This window comes from Meles meles, chromosome 6, assembly GCF_922984935.1.
Source record: "Meles meles chromosome 6, mMelMel3.1 paternal haplotype, whole genome shotgun sequence".
Classification (NCBI taxonomy): domain Eukaryota; kingdom Metazoa; phylum Chordata; class Mammalia; order Carnivora; family Mustelidae; genus Meles; species Meles meles.
Genome location: NC_060071.1, coordinates 72,642,095 through 72,662,876, shown reverse-complemented (window position 1 = coordinate 72,662,876; position 20,782 = coordinate 72,642,095).

The following is a 20,782-nucleotide window of genomic DNA, read 5'->3' as shown; positions in this document are numbered from 1 at the left end:
ACAATGTGAGGTTTATACATTGCCTACTTCCAGTAATTCATCATCTCAGATGAAATGTGCTAAAACACTCATCACCACTGGGCCAATAAGCATAGAGTGTGGGGAGAGAGGAGCAGATAAGATACACAAGAAGGAGAAACAGTTTCTCTTTCCTGCTTTTGTAGATGTTCTAATCTTGAATTTTTCTGCTGTCCCTTACATCTACCATAGTTCATTAAATTCAAGATGCTTTCATTTCAAGGATTAACTATTAATTTATATATTACTTGAAAACAAAATATTGCCTATTATTTTTGTAAAGATGCCATTGCTTGTATTCCTGATTTAAGAGCTATCAAAATACAAAATATGATAATTGCTGGATCGTAGGCAACTGAGAAATGGCTGGTGAGAAACTCTAGTGTATGGTACCTACTGTTCTAAGATGTTTTAAGGGGTTATTAGTTTCACTAGTTATTCAGGATAGGAAATGTTTTATCTTTTTGGAAAAAGAAACCTGCAATGAAAAGGGAGAGCCTGGTGAGGCAGGAGCAAGAGGGCATTCTCCCAAGGGAAACTAACAGACGGCCTTGTCACAGAGCACTGGTGATGCCTAGAACAAGGAGAGAACTACTACAACTGACCGCCCCCCTCCTCACTGCAGACACTCTCTCCCAGCATCCCATAGGATAAATAACCTATGTGGCAGCTTCACAAGAACTATGGGCTTTGCCCAGTGCTGAGAGAGCCTCATTTCTTTCTTAGAACCCTGCTATGTAGCCTATGAAGTCCCTAGGATTTAATCGGTATCATTTAGGCAAGTTAATCTGACTAATTTACTTATATCTTATTTTTTTGCTAGAGCATCCTCACAAAAAGAATGAGAAAATATCTGCTTATTAATTTTAGAGAGGAAGGCAGATGGTGTGGTGATTGGGAGTCTGAGATCTGGAATGAGTAGTTTGGGTTTAGCTCCACTCTAGGCAAGTGCCTTCACTATCACTTCAGGCTTAGCTTCACTCACATATCTGACTGGAAGAGTAATCTTACCTACCCATATAACTCCTGTGAGGATCAGATAAGACTGTGCTTATCGTAAAACACACTTGTCATAGTACCTCGCTCACACAAAAAGCTAAATAAATAACTACAAGCTGTCTACTTCGCCAGAAAGAGCAGTAGGAGGTTTGTACTCCAGAGGGCTGCATTTCATGTGCCCAGAGATTTAATATGACTTTGTTTTGAAATTTTGGGCTTATAGAAGCTAGACAGAGCTAGATGTTGAAGAGAAGGAGGGACTCTAGGGGTTGAGGAGAAGCCTCAGTGAATGAATGCTGGAAAGATCTGGATTTCTTAAACCTGGGAGATGAAGGGACAGTGTATTCTTTTGAGTAGAAGAGATCCTAATCCCAATGCCTTGCAGAGCCCCAAGAGATGGCAAGTAAAATAACACCTCTGTGCCTGGGGTATAGTCACTAAGACATTCAGAGCAATGACCTCTGTCCTCTACAGCTTAGCCTGGGCCCAGTATGGAGCTGGGAGCATAGCTATACCCAGATATGCAGAGCCAGACATTAGCATAGTGACACATGGGCCTTGGAAATAAAGGTTGCTGGAACCAGGTAAGACCTGAGATTTTTCTAAGAGATGATGAGATGGAGTAGGGAGACTGGAGATTCAGAGCTAGTCTAATTGGATACAGAAAAGTAAAAGAATATGACACTTTTTATATTGTACTTCTATGGAGCAAACCTATACCCATTAAATAATTCTTTGATTCGCTATTTTATATAATAGTTATCATTATCAGCTTACTCAGAGAAGGAGTCTAATGAAGTATGTGTGTCTATACAAGCTGCTTATAGGGCTCTTGTGCTGTCCTTTTACCCACACCATGGTAGTATTCCTTCATCTATCTACCCACTAGACTGAAATCAAGGTTATCAGGTCTAAGCTCCCAAAGGCTATTTCCAATTGGATACTCACTCTTAATAACTATCATTTACCCTTGACATGAGTTTTCTACCTGATCTTCTAGCAAATGGCCTGGGGACTTCCTCTAAAATAGGACTTCCGGGGAGATGGTGGAGTAGCAGGATTCTAAGTTCACCTCTTCCCAGGAATACAACTACATAACACCAACATCAATGTAAATAACCCAGAAACAAATGCAAAGAATGGCAGAACAGAATTTATACAGCTAAATGTAGAGAAGAGGCCATGTCAGAGAGGGTAGGAAGGGCTAAGACACTATTGGGAGCTAAATAAACCCGTGGAACTGTCTGCAGTAGGGAGGAACTCAGCAAGCAGAGAGAAGGGTGAAGACAGATCCTTACACCAGAAACTCCAGGCACAGGGAAGACGAATCCCCATAACGTTTGTCTTTGAAAACCAGAGAGGCATAATTTCATGAGTTCCTATAAGGAGTGGGGCTTAACACTTAGAACTTAAAATCAGTAGGCTCAGCTCTGGAAGAGCCTGAAAGGCAAGAGGACACAGTCCCTGCCCTTAAAGAGCAAAATGAACAGCACCGTGGAGATAGAGCAGAGAAGCAGCAGTTTGAAAAATACCTGGTAAATTGTGGGGAAGGGATTTATATGCTAACCTCAGAGAATGTACTGGAGGGACAGGGATCCTTGAGAGACTTCTCCAGGAACAAAGGAGCTGGCAAGTGTCATTTCCCTTACTACCTAATAGCATACCCTGCCACTGCATTCTGCTACAGACATACCCCTTCCAGCCAGGCTTTGGTTCCTGGTCTCCCACTGGAGGCCTGTCCAAACCTTGCTAACACTGAAGCCCCACACATGTTCTCCTGTGGACATGGTTCCTCCATCTAGGCCTTTGGTCCAGATCCTTTCCTGCAGGAGATCTGCATAAACCTTGCTAACACCAAGCACTCCACACCTGAGTTCTGTGGACACCCCCCCCCACCCCCAATAGTCCTTGGCTGGAGCACACCCGATATATTTGTACAAATCTGACAGTACACATGCAGCCCCTTCAGGGACCAGCACCACTCCAAAGTCAGGGCACTTCTGCCCTAAGAAGTGGGGAGATAATCACACACATAGATCAATCCAACTGCAGCCCCAGCATTGGGGTAGGGGCAGACATCAGGTCTGGCAGCAGGCCCTGCCTACCAAGGTTCCTGAGGGGACAACACAGGGGAAGCACCCTGTAGTTCAGTGCTACTACATCTTTGGCAAACACTTTGTTGCCTCAGCAAAGCCCAGAGCAGCCCCAGATTGGCCCAATAACACAGGGACTAAGCTCTGCCCACAACAGGCAAAAAGCCATTGCAAATGACTGGATGGGAGGCATACACAGCTCAGCCACAACAGTAGGACACATAAAACACACATAGGAGACCCCATAAAGCACAAGGTTTTGGCCAACAGAGGACACTGCACTATAGGGCACTACAGGACCTCTTCCTCATAAGGACACTACTTTCAAGAGCAAGAGATTTAGATGACTTTGCTAACACACAAACAGACAGGCAAAATGAGGATTCAGAGCAATACACACCAAATGAAAGAATATGACAAAGATCGTAGCAAAAGTGCTAAACAAAATAGAGATAATATGCCTGATAGAGAATATAAAGTGGGTCATAAAGATACTCAATGGACTTGAGAAGAGTGGAGGAACACAGTGAGACCTTCAACTGAGATAGAAAATGTAAAAAGAACTAAAAAGAGATGAACTCAATAACCAAAATTAAAAACACACTAGACGGAATAAATAGTAGACTAGAGGAAGTGGAAGAATGGATCAGTAACCTGGAGGACAGAGTAATGCAAAGCAATCAAACAGAACAGGAGAGAAAAAAAAAATTAGAATAAGCTAAGTGAACTCAGCAATATCATCAAGCATAACAACATTTGCATTATAGGGATCCCAGAGGGAGAAGAGAGTGAAAGGGGAGCAGAAAACTTATTTGAAGAAATAACAGCTGGAAAATTCCTGAATCTGGGGAAGGAAACAGAAATCCAGATTCAGGAGGCGTTGACAGGTTAGGATGGCCACACTAAGAGACATAGTAATTAAAATGGCAAAACATAGTGACAGATGATTTTAAAAGCAACAAGAGAAAAGAAAACAGGTACATACAAGGGAAATCCCACAAGCTTATCTGCTTTTTCAGCAAAAGTTTTGCAGACTAGAAGGGAGAAGTATGATATATAAAGAAAAAAACGTGGGGCGCCTGGGTGTCTCAGTGAGTTAAGCCTCTCCCATCAGCTCAGGTCATGATCTCCAGGTCAAGGAATTGAGCCAGCATCTGGCTTTCTGCTCAGCAGGGAACCTGCTTCCCTCTCTCTTTGTCTGCCTCTCTGCCTACTTGTGATCTCTGTCAAATAAATAAAATCTTTAAAAAAAAAAATCTACAACCAAGAAGACTATTCAGCAAGGCTTTCATTGAGAGTGGAAGGAGAGTAAAGTGTTTCCCAAACAAAAGTTAAATTAATCACCACTAAACCAGCCCTAGAAGAAATGTTAGAAGGATTACTTTGAGTGGAAAGGAAAGATCATAAGTAGGAATATGACAAGGAGGAATCACGAAAGTGGTAAAATTAAATCTCTATAAAAATGAAGGAATTTACAAAATACAAGGATATAAAATGTGACACCCAAAAAGTGGGGTGGGGGAAGGAGAGGAGTAAAGAATGGGTTTAAACTTAAGTGACCAGGGGCGCCTGGGTGGATCAGTGGGTTAAAACCTCTGCCTTCGGCTCAGGTCATGATCCCAGAGTCCTGGGATCGAGCCCCGCATCGGGCTCTCTGCTCAGCAGGGAGCCTGCTTCCTCCTCCTCTCTCTGCCTGCTTCTCTGCCTACTTGTGATTTCTGTCGGTCAAATAAATAAATAAAATTTAAAAGAACTTAAGTGACCATCAACTTAATATAGACTGCTATAAGCATGTCATATATAAACCTAATGGTAACAACTAGTAGCTGGTAACAGACATGCAAATAGTAGAGAGAAAGGATTCCAGGTATGTCACTACAGAAAGCAAGCCCACTGTGAGAGAAGAGGGAAGAACTACAAAAATCACCCTAAGTAACAAAATGGCAATAAGTATATACCATCAATAGTTACTTTGAATGTAAAGGCAGTAAATGCTCCAATCAAAAGACATAGGGTGATGGCATGGATTAAAAAAAAAAAAAAAGCAAGATCCACCTATATGCTGCCTGCAAGAGACTCATTTCAGACCTAAAGACACATGTAGATTGAAAGTAAAGGGATAAAAAAACAATTATCATGCAAATGGAAGTGAAAAGAAAGCTGGGGTAGGAGTACTATTTAAAATAGACTTTAGGTGGTGGGGTTATGGACATTGGGGAGGGTATGTGCTGTGAAGTGCGTAAACCGGGCGATTCACAGACCTGTACCCCTGGGGCTAATAATACATTATATGTTAATAAAAAAAATTAAAAATAAAAAAATAGACTTTAAAAACAAAAACTGTAACAAGAGACAAAGGATACTATATAATCTTAAAGGGAATAATCCAACAAGAAGGTATAATTATAAATATTTATGCACTCAACATTTGAGTACTCTAGTACAAAAAGCAGCTAATAACACATATAAAGCAAGTAATCAGTCGTAATATAATAATAATAGGGGATTTTAACACTCCATTTACTCATAGGACAGATCATCCAAACATGAAGTCAACAAGGAAACAGTAGCTTTGAATGACACATTGGACCAGATGGATCTAACAGTCATATTCAGAACATTCCATCCTGAAACAGCAGAATACACAATCTTCTCAAGTGTACATGGAACGTTCTGCCAAACATATCACATAGTAAGACCACAAGTCTCAACAATTTAAAAAGATTGAAGTCATCCCATGCACCTTTTCCAATTACAAGGCCGTGAAACTAGAAATCAACCACAATAAAAAGCCCGAAAAAACACAAATGCATGGAGTTGAAATAACATGCAACTAAACCATGAATGGTCCAACCAAGAAATTAAAAAGGAAATTTAAAAATATGTGGAGATAAGTGAAGATGAAAATGGTCCAAAATCTTTGGGATTCTGCAAAAGCTATTCTAACAGGGAAGTTTATAGCAATATAGGCCTACCTCAAGAAGCAAGAAAAACCTCAAACAACCTAAACTTACACCCAAGGGAGCTAGTAAAAGAAGAGCAGAAAACCCCCCAAACCAGAAGAAGGAAGGAAATAATAAACACTGGGCATAAATAAATGAAATAGAAACTAAAAAACAAAACAATAGATCAATGAAATCAGGAGCTGTTTCCTTGAAAAGAGCAGAATTGACAAACCTCTAGCCATACTCGTCAAAAAAAGAAAAAAAAGAGAGAGGGGACTTAAAATAAGAAATGAAATAGGAAAAATAACTGACACCATAGAAATAGACAGGATTGTAAGAGAATATTATGAAAAATTATATGTCAACAAATTAGACAACCTAGAAACATATATACTCCCAAACTGGAATCAGGAAGAAATAGAAAATTTGAAAAGACCAATTACCAGCAATGAAGTTGAATCAGTAATCAAACTCCCTTTCTTGTTTCTGCCCTTGGAGAAGAGATCGAATAAGTCTGTCCTCATGACAGCCCCTTGAATGCTAGAAAACAAGGGTTCTTCCCTCTGTCCTCCTTTCTGCTCTATCACATCACATCTTCCATTAACTGCCCGTAGTCCTAAAGTGGCCTGTAGAATGATAGTAGAAGTTGGAATCACCCCAGATCTCTCAAATATTTTCATCTTTCCAGGGTACCTTGTTTATATCTGGGAGGGAGTACCTTGAGGCTAACAAAATATGAAAAATAGAAAGTAAAGGAAAGGCAATATTTGGAGACATTTCCAGAGATTGGCAAGTTGATTTTCAAATAGTCACAGGGTTTCACTCGTACTGCTGCTTAGTGTGGGTAGTCCTATGTGCCCTTCGCATACGAGTAGTTGAGGAACAAAAGCCAACAACAACATGGAAAATGTTCCCCTAGTAAAAGGAGAGATGCAAGGATTGTGGGGGAACTTAGAAGTGGGGGAGTTGCTGGGGAGAAAACCATGGGACAGCATGGTTTAGGAAAGACCTGAAAGACCATCTACACTATGTGCCGTCTGGCTTCCTGGGAAAAGGACCAGGGGAGAAATCAGGAAATGGCTATGACTTAGAAAGTCCCCTGTGGGACCATTTAGCAAAGACACTAATATTGTCCCTATGCTCATGTCACCACTGGGAAAATGAGGATCATTGGACATTCCTTGAAGGGTTGTGAGGATTACATGAGAGAATGATTATAACATAGCAGCTGGCATTTTTTTAAAGCCTTTATTAAGTATTGGGTATTGTACTAAGCCTTACATTCATTATCTCATCCAATTCTCATAACAACCCAGTGAGGTAGATACCATAGTTATCCCTGTTTTCAAGTGAGAGGACTAACTAGACCCCAGAGAGGGTAGGTAACAAACCCAGAGGTATGGAGTCCCTGGAGGAACTGGGAATCAACCCTGGGAGTCTGGTTCACTCATGTGCTCTTAATCCAATGCCATCTCTCACATACACTTAGACCATGCGTTCCATCCTTCGTGTCCCTGGGTGGCTTACCTTTGGGTCACAAGTGTGCACACTTCTCATTAAGGCTCTTCATTTTCTCTAATTCCTCAGCATATCCTGTATTTGGCATTCCTTAGCTTTTTCTTTTGATTTTTTTCCCCCAACTATCAAGCTGTGAGTCAATATAAGGAAGAAAAGAAGTCCCCCCCCCCCACCAACTATCAACCTATGAGTCAATATAAGGAAGAAAAGGGGAAGTTATTTTCCTCAGAAGTTTTATTTCTATAATAGAAACTCAATACCTGCCTTGAGCTAATACCAGGCATGTGTTGATTATGCTATGGAGCCCTGCTCTGAGGGTTCTCCAGACACAAAGACTGGAATCAGTCACAGTAAATTCCATATGCAGGTTGCTTTCCCCATTTAGCTTTGTAAATTGTTCAGCACTTACACTATTTTTTTTTTTTTATGGCCATTAAAGTATTCTTTAGCTAGGTCAGCCAGAAGAGGTTGCTCCAAATTTTTGAATCAGCACTAGAGCCCTGAAGGGTTAAAATACTTGGGTCACTTTTGGCTACTGGCTTCTAGTTTTTAGCGCTGATCACTAGCAGGAAAACCTCCCATTTTTCATCTCTCTCGAGTTGTTAGATTTCTGTTTTCTATGTGATCATAGGTGTTTTGAATGGATGCATAATCTGCTAGTAAGTTGATTTTTTTTTTACTCTGAAGGTACTTTTACCACATGAAATATTGCCAGGAACAAAATGTCTATGCCATGCCAAAAAATTAGTCTCACTAGCCTGTTTATTATAAAAGAATTACTTTAGCATTTCTTCACATCTCCCCATTCTGTTCCTGTTGGCCACCATTTTTAAGCCAGCATTGCTACCTTTTCCTTACCGTATTTCTCCACACAATCAAGTCACAAATATGGAGATGTTTAGCAAGATACAAAGGTAAATCATTTATTCTGTAATCCCCCCCAATGTTCACTTGAGTAAGGATGGCACCAGAACCTCGATATTCTTCTGACTGGATGAGTGTTGATTAGAAGATAAGATACACCAGCCAGCTTCAGTGAAATGGTTGACCACTATACATACCTGCAGAATCACACTTATTATAGTTGTGCTAATTATATATTTTAAGCATGTCTGTTCCTCTCGACAGAGAAGTCCTATAGGAAAGTTTCCATGTCATATTTGCCTTTGAATTTCCAAGTGCATTGCACAGTTCTTGGCAGATAATTTATTGTCACAATATTTGCTAAATGAATGGTCATGATTCAGACTTATTTTTAAAATAAAAATTCTGTTCTGCACAAGGCACTGACGTGGTCTTTTTGGCAACATTAAATTTGGAAAACATATCTCTCACTTAACCACAGAGGCATGAATATTGTGTGTTGACCACATCCTGAGGATAAATTCTATAGTTTCTCTGCTTTAATCATTCTTCTTGGTCAATATCCGTCATAGAGTGAAACCCCACAGGAGTTACTAAGTCCTTAAAAATACCTCATCAACTGAACCCACACACAGAATATCTATTTCAAATGCACTGCAGTCTTTTGGGCTTTAAGGCAAATGTTTTCTCCCTGACTAATAAAGTATTTTTCCTTTGAATTGACTTTTTATATTTACATTTTCCCCAGTCTTGGTTGTCTTTACTTGTTTATATTTTACCATTATTTATTGTATCTATTCATATGGCAAGTTACTTTGAATTCTTTGGAAAATGAGATTGGATATGACTAAATAAATTTTTTTAATTCTGCTATGTCCTAGGTAGGTGAATGGGATCCAAATCAGAGACTTTGGGAGGAGGTGGATAAAAGTTCTTTCTCTCTTCCATGGTCCACTCCATGATCCCGGGTAGGTCACTTAATTCACATTACTCTTTGATTCTGTTAGTTGATGTAAATAGTTGAAAAATTGTACCTTCAAAATAGTGACTGGAAGGCTTTTTTTTTTTTTTTCCTGAAAGAACAGTGACTTAGTCATAGTACTAAAAAGAACCAGTCACGCCTCCTCAGCAGTTCTTTCCAGCCCCCAAAGAATTGTGTTTTGTTCTTTAGGTCCTGAGGGACAGAATGCCTCATGAAGACATTCTTCTTGCTTCTTGGAAAATCAATTAATAAAGCAATAGACTACGTATCTGGTATCTGTGGGGAATATAGGAACAGCGTGAAACAGCTTAGACCCTCAAGGGACTTCAGGCTGACAAGGAAGAGAGCTTGGCACTCAGCATAGGAGAGCAGTAGAAATAGATCCGCACTTGGAATCAGAACACCTGGGTTTGGCCATGCTCTGGGATCTTGAGCCTTTTACTTAATTTTTCAGACTTCATTCCCTTGCTTGTCAAATAGAGCTAAAATTGCAGCTGTAGTCAGGATTAAATAAGAGAATGAACATCAAAGAAGCTTACAGCTTGTACAATAATATCAGTACATGCTACAATGAAGAAATAGTGTTTATATTTAATACAAAGTGATGGGCATTGAAGAGAACTTTGGAGGTATACAGACCTGGATTCATACATCTTCACTAGTTGTCTGGTTTCAGGCAAGGTACTTGACACCTATGATTCTCAGTTTCTTAATCTGTATAATGGGTACAGATGGAGCATGGTAGAGCTCCTAGGAAAATTGGTGGCAAAGGACAGAAAGCATGAAGTGGTATAGCTGGCACAAAGTATGCACTGAGTAAGTGAAAGATTTCATTTTGTGGTTAATATGGCTTAACAATAGAAACTGTATATAACTTGGCACTAAGTTTTGTTAGCTTATAGCCTGTGGGTAGTGTACGAATTCAGAGAAGAGGAATATGAACTATATTTGGGGTCTTATTAAAAAGATTTCATGGAAGAAGTGTGATTTGAGATAGACCTGGAAAGATGAGTAAGCTTTGCTTAGGTGGAATAAGCAGTAGTGTTTACCCAAATTGCTGCTCTGAGTGTAGACAGCACAGTTATGATCACACTTGAATTTTTCCTGGTCATTGTATAGCACCTAGCACAGCAGCTTGGAAGTTATTTACATACATCTATCACTCTGTGGATTCCTGGAATAAAGGAAACACATTGTTTTAATCTTTCTGTTCCTTAGTAGTGGCTTTCAATCCTGACGGCTCTCAACTCCATGAATATCACCTAGAGAGCTTTTAAACTACCCATGCTGAGGCCACATGCCAATCTCATTACACAGGACTCTCAGGGTATTACCCTGGGTATAATGGTGTTTTTGCAAAGTCTCCCAGGTATTTATTACATAAATCCAGATTGAGACCCATTTCCCTAAAGCATTAACTACACATGAATAGATGGTGTTCTATTGTTGAGGTGGTTGTGTGGAATGGAATATGCTGGAAAAAACACTGGACTGGGATTAGGAGTTGCAGATTCTACCTGTAGCTCTGCCCTGATTGCTGGTTGTCCTTGGCCTCCCTAGGTTCTGTGTCCTCATATGCTAAATAGGGAGGCTCTTTCTTTCCTCTACAAGCCCTGATTTTTTTTTTTTTTTTATTGGACAGCGAGAGAGAGAGAGATGAGAGGCAGGCAGAGAGAGAGAGAGAGAGAGGGAAGCAGGCTCCCTGCCAAGCAGAGAGCCCGATGTGGGACTCGATCCCAGGACCCTGAGATCATGACCCGAGCCGAAGGCAGCGGCTCAACCCACTGAGCCACCCAGGCGCCCCCAAGCCCTGATGTTTATAATATAGCCAGCAGGCTTCATCCCCGTGGTCCCCATCTGGGGAGCCAGGCTAAGAGGTGGAATCATGGGGGTGCTCCTCTTGCTTTCCCCATAAATATACTTCTTTCCTTCCCCTACCAGCCCCACCCACAGGCACATGAGAGGAGCTCAACAGGGACATCTGAAAACCGTTTTCCTCTTTTCCCAAGAAATGCCATAACATCATCAATCTGTGTTTGTTTTATTTCTAATGAGGGAAATGTGCCCCTCTTATTGGAAACACCTTGTGGAAAGAGGCAAGAGCCTCTCCCTGCAGCCTGGCAGCTGAGAGCAGAGCTGCCGGCTGCATCCCACCTGTCCCCACAGCCGAGACTGACACAGCCCCAAATACTTTCCATCCGTAAACCTTTGTGAAGTTTCCTATGCACACAGCGCAGACTAGGCCCCAGTTGCTGTTTCTGGCCAAGGTAACATAAACCACATGCCTGGAGAGGAGTCAAGGGGAATATAGTTCCCCCAGAGGTAAAACATAAGTGGCACCTTCTTGTCTTAGTCAAGACCCCTCCTTCCATGGACCAGGCATTGGTCAAACCTGTAGAGTAATTGCAAACGTCAGTGCTGAAAATCACTGTGCACTTGGGCTAGGCCACCTAATCCTCCTTAGAAGGCAGCTATGCATTTTTACTCTTAATAAACAGCAGAGTCGGCTGGAAATTAGAAGGGAAGTAGCACATACCTGGGGGATTTCGTTTGGCATCCTAGCTTCTTATTCTGGATTTACTAGATAGGAGCTGGAGAGCAGATGGCCTGTGCCCTGGTCCTTGCACTCTTTCCTAGGCCATGTTGGGTAGAGCTGGGAGTCAGGCTGGCTTGTCTGCCATGCTTGTGAGAGTTTTGAGGAGGGGCTTCTCCTCTGGCAGGTCAATGGGTGGTAGCAGCATCCAATCTGAGAATAGGGCATCCTGCAAGGATGAAAGTAACAGTCCTAGAATCATCTAGAGAATAATCATTGGATTTCTGGTGATTTGTAAACAATATTTCTTGTTAGAGATTCCATTTGAGCTTCAGTTAAACACAATGCCACAGAAGGAGCTCAGGCTCTGGAAGCAGAACAAATTCTTCCTATCCAGTTCATTGCTTCATATCTAACCCCATCATTTCATGTACTCAGAACCTCAGCCTCCTCATCTATGAGAAGACTGGTATAGCCACTGCAGAGACAAGGATTATCTTATAAATGAGTGGGCTCTGATGCCATGCTGCCTGAGTTTGAACCCTTCTCTACCACATTGCAGCTCTGTTGGGCAAGATGGTTCTTCTTCCTCTGCTTCAGTTTTCTTATCTGTAAAATAAGATTAGTAGGGTCTACCTCATAGGGCTACTGTGAGGATTAAATGAGTTAATACTTGTAAAGCTCCTAGAATAATGACTGTACAAAGTACTCAGTAAAAGGAAGAACATTAATTGTGCGTTACAGCCCTTCACACAGTGGCTGGCATAATGTACATGGCCAGAGACTGCCAGTTATTATGACTACTAGGACTATTCATCCAGCTGGGGAAGGAACATGTGTCCTCACCTTTCATTTCCTCCCTCAGACTTCCTTTTGTGATTCAGATGTGAGTCTACTGAGGTATCATCCTGGCCCTGAGGGAAGAGAAGGAAGAGTTTTGGGACCAAGCCAACAGAGCAGGGACGTCAGACTGGCAGCTCAGGCCCCATGGGAGAGCCCAGGCCCAGGACTGGCTGACCTTTCCACAGAAAGGAGAAACCACAGCAGCCCTCACTTTCCCTGGGCTCTCACTGAGTCATGCTAAGTCATTCTTGGGTCTCACCCCATAGAGAAAGATATTTCTACAGAAGACAGAGAATTTGGGCCTAGGTCCCCAGGCTCTATGCTCAGACTAGGATGTTCTGATGGAGGCCTGGGGGAAAGATGGAGTGGGGTCGAGGGGTTCAAGCTTTCTGGGGGCTTCAAAGGCCCTCTGGTAGCTATGGATGAGGTTGGGTATCTGTTTGAAAAAGAAAGTTCTCTGCTGGGGTCAGAAGAGGAGGACAGTAAGCAGACTCTGGTTGGCTCTATAGCATAATTGCTATTCTTTAAAATTAGTCCATGCCTTATTCCAAGAGGAATGGACTTAATTTACATTTATTTATTCTACAAATACTAGAGGGGCAGTATATGCCAGGCACAGTGCTAGGGAATGACCTCAAAGAGAATTTCATGAAATTTTTTAAAAAAACTTTTAAAAATTTAATTTAATTTTTTCTTAAGATTTTATTTATTTATTTGACAGAGAGAGAGATATCACAAGTTGGCAGAGAGGCAGGCAGAGACAGAGTGGGGAAGCATGCTCCCTGCTGAGCAGAGAGCCCAATGTGGGGCTTGATCCCAGGACCCCGGTATCATGACCTGAGCCGAAGCCAGAGGCCTCAACCCACTGAGCCATCCAGGCACCCCAATTTCATGAAATTTTAAATAATTAATAGACAGTATTTTCAGTTTGTAATATAAGTGGGTTTGAAGTCTAATGGGACATAGTGGGTGGGGAGATCACACAAGGCTTCAAGGAGGAAGTGATGTTGGTTTCCAGAGACAGACCCATGTGAGTTAAAATTCCACCTCTGCTATTTTGTGATCTTGGAGAAGTTGTTTTAACCAGTCTAAGCCTTGGTTTCTCCACGTGTAAAATGAAGACAATGGCACCATCTTTAAAGATTTTGTATGTGGACTGAGATAAATCATAGGATAGTGTGCCAGGAACACTGTAATTAACAAATGGCAGCCATTTTTAATCAGTGAAAATCTGCATATGCCTAAAAATTCCATGGGGGGAATTTTTTTTGCAAAATCATGGCATAATTACTATTCATGTTTTTATTTTATTGACAGTTGAATCTGAGTCTATAACCCTGCAGTGAGGATCATTGAAGACTGTTAGGTTTGCCCAAGATCGATTGATATTCCAAGTATTCAGGAGTGAGTTCAGGTGGTGGGTCCCTGTGCACATATGGCCAGAGTTCATGAGCCAAACTTCCACATCTGCATTCACATACCACGTCTGTCCATGGCAGAAGGCAGCTGCAGTAGCCTAGCCTTATAGGAGGTCATGTGGGTTCATCCACACAGGCTGGCTGCATCCTGAAGTTAGATGGAGAAAGAGATAGGATGTCTCAGCAAGGCTCCAGGACATTCAGTTCATAAACCATGTGATTCTGTCTGTGGAAACCTCTGTCTCCATAGTGAATGGTCTCCTGTATAATGAATGACCTTTCCCCAAACTATCCAACTAGTATCTACAGAGCATCAACTTATGTCAGGCCTGTGAGTTATATGTGGTTGCCACCTCTATGATTTCTGTATAAAATGAGAACAGCAGTAGCATTCTTGAGAGAATAGTTGCTTTAAGCCATTCAGCACCAAACTCCCTATAAGTATTCTTGGTTCCTTCTGCTTTTGCCATTTACAGAACCTGGTTTCCATTTTTATTTTTTGAGATCTCTTCCTCTCCTCTCATGGTCCAGACTGTGCCATGTCTTGAAGAGACTTGATACTCATTTAGCCAAAAAGAGTCTTGAAAATGGGCTTGGGTGTAGCCAAGACTAAATGGGGTTCACTCCTCACTCATCTCTCCTTTCGGTGCACCTAGGTTTATTTAATTGTGAGTTCTCTTATGGCAGTTAGGGATTAACTCTGTGACTCAGAGATTGTTGTGTTTTCAATGAGCAATCTCCAACTAGAATACACACTCTGTGTGGTCAGGCACTATGTCTTTTCATTCTTTCATGGTCCTGATTTCTTTTAAGGGTATCGTTAAAACAAGTCTCAAAAAACAACTCCCTAAAATAGGGCCAAAGAATATTTGACACCTGCTTGGCTATAATGCTACTGAGAGTAGTTACGGGAACTTTCTGGATATTCCTAAAATGCTTGTTATTCAAAGCTGGTTTAGAATGTGATAGGATCAGGTCTGGTCTTCACCTGCCTCTCCATTCATCTCACATTGTACCTCTCCTCACACTTTAATCTCAAGACTTGCTGGCTCTCTTGAAGCACTTCACAGATGCTACTTTGTACACATTTTCCCCTTTGTCTGGAATGCTTCCTCCCACCCTTCACTCCCCCCACACATACCCTGCTCACTTTTGCCAAATTAACTCCCACTCACTCTTGAGAATTTAGCTCAGTTACCACTTTTTCAATGAGCCTCTCCTGATTTTCCTCCCTACAGAAAAATCCTTTTATTTCTCATATTCTTGCTGCACATTTATTTACTGTTCTGGAACTGAATACCTAACAGATTTGCTATATAATTGACCAGCGTCAATATCAGACTTCCTCTCTAGAAAGTAAACTCCAGGGGCACCTGGGTGGCTCAGTGGGCTAAGCCACTGCCTTCGGCTCAGGTCATGATCTCAGGGTCCTGGGATCGAGTCCTGCATCGGGCTCTCTGCTCAGCAGGGAGCCTGCTTCCCTCTCTCTCTCTCTGCCTGCCTCTCTGCCTGCTTGTGGTCTCTCTCTGTCAAATAAATAAATAAAATCTTAAAAAAAAAAGAAAGTAAACTCCATGAGGGCACTGGCTTGTGTCTATTATTCATTCATCACTTCTTCCTTAGTACCTAGCATGTATTAGAAACTCAATAAGTCTTTTTAGTCAATTATTTGAAATTTACATCAGTACATAACTATTTAATGGGAATCTAGTATGGGAGAATGTGCTGAGGCTAACAGGATAAGGAGAAAGAAAAATGTTATGAGCTATTAAGGTGCTAACAGCAGAAATGATATTGGGTGGTGGCAGAGTAGACAAAGGAGCAGGTCAAGCAAACATGGAAACTGAATAATGTTAGAAAGCAAGGTATACAGAATGGAATAGGCTTAACTCATGAGGGTGAGGAAAGGCAGGTAGAGGTCATGATGGAACTGATATTTTATAATGTCAACTAGTAGCCCAATTGAGTAAAATATTATTTATTACTTTTCAATTACTGCATAACAAATTACTCAAAACTTAGTGGCTTAAAACAACACTTCTTGGGGCGCCTGGGTGGTTCAGTGGGTTAAAGCCTCTGCCTTCGGCTCAGGTCATGATCCCAGGGTCCTGGGATTGAGCCCTGCATCGGGGTCTCTGCTCAGCAGGGAGCCTGCTTCCTCCTCTCTCTCTGCCTGCCTCTCTGCCTACTTGTGATTTCTCTCTGTCAAATAAATAAAAAAACAAAAACAAAAACAAAACAACACTTCTTGTCTTACAGTTTCGGTGGGCATGGTTTAGTTGGGTCCTCTGCTCTGAGTCCTCACAGGGCTGGAGTTAAAATCTTATCTGAAGGCTTGACTGGAGAAGTATCCACTTCCAACTTCACTTACATGGTTGTTGGCAGGATTTGGTTCCTTATGAGCTATTGGACTGAGGGCCTCGGTTCCACACTGGCTAGTAGCCAGGGACCCCCTTTGCCTTGTGGTCCCTTGCCTTGCAGGCCTCTTCACAGGGTAGTTCACAAGGCAGATGGCTTCATCAAAGTGAGCAACTGAGAGGGTAAAGAGAGTACAACTAAAGGAGAAAGAGCAAGACAGCAGTCACAGCCTCCTGTAACCTAATCTTGGAAGTAACATATTATAATTTTTGTGGTATTCCATGAGTTAGAAGCAAGTCACTAGATCCAGACCACACTCAAATTGAGGTAATTCCAAAGAAGTCATAGATTAGTGGGGAGGGGACTATATTGCCTAACACAGTCTATGATGGCTCGTGCCAGTTAGAACTAGAAAGAAGAATAAAATTATTATGTTTACATTTCAAGGGTTAATTGTGTTAAGGCTAATTAGTAGGCATAAGAGACAAGGTAAACAAGGAGAACATGGCTCAGAGTCCCGCATGTGGTATAAATTCAAGTGGAAACATTACTTTCTGCTTCAGTCCTATCTTGGGAAGTACCTCCAAGACAGAGAGAGAAAATTGTGATAAAGATAGGAAGAGATACAAAGGAGATAGGCAGAATTTTGAGACAGGTACACTTACCAAACTCATGTTCTGAGAGCAGGCATAAGCACTGAGAAGTCTATTGTTCCAGGATCTCACAAGATTCCTGCTATACTCCACTACTCACCACCTCTGTGGTCTTTTCTCCAGCCTCCCCCCCCCTTTTTAAAAAAAAATATTTTGTTTATTTGAGAGAGAGAGCACTAGAGAAAGAAAGCAAGCACCAGCGGGGCAGAGGGAGATGGAGAAGCGGGCTCCCAACTGAGTGGGGAGCCCCATATGGGGCTCAATACCAGGACCTTGGGATCACGACCTGAGCTAAAGGCAGTCACTTAACAGACTGAACCACCCAGGCTCCCCATCCTCACCTTTTTAAAGTTTTATTCATCTTTAGAGAGAAATTGAGAGAGAGAGGGAGAAAGAAAGAGAAAGAGAGAGAAAAGAAGAGAGTGGGGGAGGGGCAGAGAGAGAGAGGGGGAGAATCCCAAGCAGACTCCTTGCTGAGTACAGATCCCAAAGTGGGGCTCAATCCCATGACCCTGAGATCACCACCTGAGCAGAAATAAAGAGTGGGACACTCAACCAACTGAACCACCCAGGAACCCGGGTCAGCCACGTTTGAAAGTCAAGAGAAGTGCAGGTCACATAAGGGATCACCAGGGTATTTTGTTGCTACCCAAGATGGTATTCCTATTGTCATTAGGGACTGTTTGTTTTGTTACCTCTCTTCTGAACATGTGCTAATAAGACTGTGACCAAAAGAGGTCAAGATTGAATAAGATTACCTCACACAGACAGCAAAAAGCTTTTACAAAGAAGCACCACTATTTTGACGACAATCTTTTCTACCACAATTTCTTCTTATGGGTGAAAAGAATTATGTATATAAATCTTTCTCCCCAGGCAAAGTTGTGGCTTCCTAGGGTTATCAGAGCTAGATTTGATTCAGATGAAATTGTATGCACTGCAGCATGTGGAGAGAATTGTAACTGGACATCAAAGGAGAAATTCAGAATGGTTATAGGAAAATTCTCCTTCCTCTGGTAGTCTGCCAATTAATACATTGGCCCTGTCAAAAGGACATGGATTAAACTCTGGAAGATGAGCTTGGAGATGGGAGGTTGCTCTCTGGCTTCTGTGACAAGTGGGTAGCCTGCAGGTTTTGAGAAGAGGTGAAGTGAAACCAAGTTTATGGTTCACTTTGCAAATAGTAGAGGATTGCCTAGATCAAAGAGAAATAATCTGGAGGAGTATGCCTCCTCATTTTGGCACCAGAAAGAATTCCATTTGTATTTTTACAAGGATTGGAACAATTCAGAACCAGACTACTGGTCTATGCCATAGAGTGGGACTGTGGATCTCTCTCTGGGTAGAACATACCAAATGCCTGTGTCCTTTAGATGCTCTGGATTCATTTAGATCTCATGCCCTTGGATCTCCTTACTTCAGTCCCCAAGGATAAAGGTTTAGTGTGGAGGAGTGGGGAGGAGCTCTGGGATCTGATTTCAGCTCTGCATTGATTCAAATAGTAATCCTGAGCAAGTGATTTAACTACTTCCATTAGCCTTGGATTTCTCACTTAGTAAAATGGGAAAAGTAATATCCACAGTTCTCACTTGTCACGGAGTTACCATGGAGATTATTATTATAGGTAAAAGCTGCTTTATAAAATATAATATGTGAACCCACCCTTTCCCCATGGTCGTCTTCATTTCACTGATTTATTATTTACCCTCTTATTTGTCCAACCATTTATTCCAACCAAAATAATCTCATTTTCCCTCTTATTGGCTTTAATTGTTTTTTATTTCTTTTCCCTGTCACATTTATCCTTGCTTTTGTCCTTTTATTCTATTCCTTAAGTATTTCCCTTACTCATTAATCTTTTGTTCTCTTTACCTCTCCATCTTTTCCATTGTCTGTCTTGACTTCTTGGTCAGTTCCTGCCCTCCATTCCCTGACTCTGTCCTGTGTCCATTTCACTCCTTCTCAATACCATATTCCATCTTGAGTTGCCCCAAAGAATTGCTCAACCTCCCATTTCACTGCTAGGCTGACCTTTGTATTGGGAAGCATCATTGAAGAGCCCTGCCCCCAGAAACACGATGATGAGCTGTGTGTTGGTTTTCTCATCTGAGAAATGAGTATACTCATTAACAAACTATGATATTATGACTTTATATCTCCCTTTTGCTAATGAAAAGACCTATCTTATCTATATTTGTCAAAATTATGAACTTAACAAATAGCAATAGATAAATACTATGGACTACTTATAATATTTAAACACTATTTAATTAATTTAGTTATGTGACATAGTATTATTTGAGGGTGAAATGCAATAAATTACCTTTCCAGGGCAATATGACCAGAATTAAAATCCAGGTCTGTGCTCTATGCCCTCCATCCTACTGACTTCTGAAAATTGTTATTTTTGTGATGGACCAGAAATCATCTGACAAAAAAATGCACAGCAGATACGTAGATAAAACAATGACCTTAAGAGAACAATGGAATGCAAGAGGACTTGGTCAAGAGGACTGATATATTTCTTTCTTTTTTTTTTTAAGGTTTTACTTATTTATTTGAGAGAGAGGGAGAGAGAGCACACAAGCAGGGGGCAGGGGCAAAGGAAGAGAGACAAGCAGACTCCCCATTGAGCCACGAACCTAATGTGGGGCTCAATCGTAGGACCCTGAAAACAAGACCTGAGCCAAAGTCAGATGCTTAACTGACTGAGCCACCCAGACACCCCTTAACTGATTTAAGAACCTAAATGGGCAACAAAGATATGCCAAGATTAGGGACTTATCTTCCTCAGGACTAGGATTACCAGATTTATAAAAATACAAGTCACCCAGTAAATTTGAATTTTAGCTCAAACAACAAATAATTTTTAGTGTAAGTATATCCCATGCAATATTTGGGACATACTTATACTTAAAAAAAATCATTGTTTATCTGAAATTCAAGTTTAACTAGCCAAACTGTATTTTATTTGGCAACTCTACTTTGAGCCCCCAAATATTTTGCCTTTTCTGCCATCACAGACCTTGTTTTTCTTTGTGATACAGCTAGTTTTTAGCATATTTCCATAGCCCTTAAAATCACATAGTAAGACTTAAGCTTTCTAACTATGATTAAAAATTCTTTTTTTTTTTTCATTTTATTTATTTTTTCAGCGTAACAGTATTCATTCTTTTTGCACAACACCCAGTGCTCCATGCAAAACGTGCCCTCCCCATTACCCACCACCTGTTCCCCCAACCTCCCACCCCTGACCCTTCAAAACCCTCAGGTTGCCCCAACCTCCCACCCCTGACCCTTCAAAACCCTCAGGTTGTTTTTCAGAGTCCATAGTCTCTTATGGTTCGCCTCCCCTCCCCAATGTCCATAGCCCGCTCCCCCTCTCCCAATCCCACCTCCCCCCAGCAACCCCCAGTTTGTTTTGTGAGATTAAGAGTCATTTATGGTTTGTCTCCCTCCCAATCCCATCTTGTTTCAAAAATTCTGATGTAATCCAGGAAAAGATATATTTGACCATACAAAAATCAAAATGTTTTAAGTGACAAAAAACAGCATAAA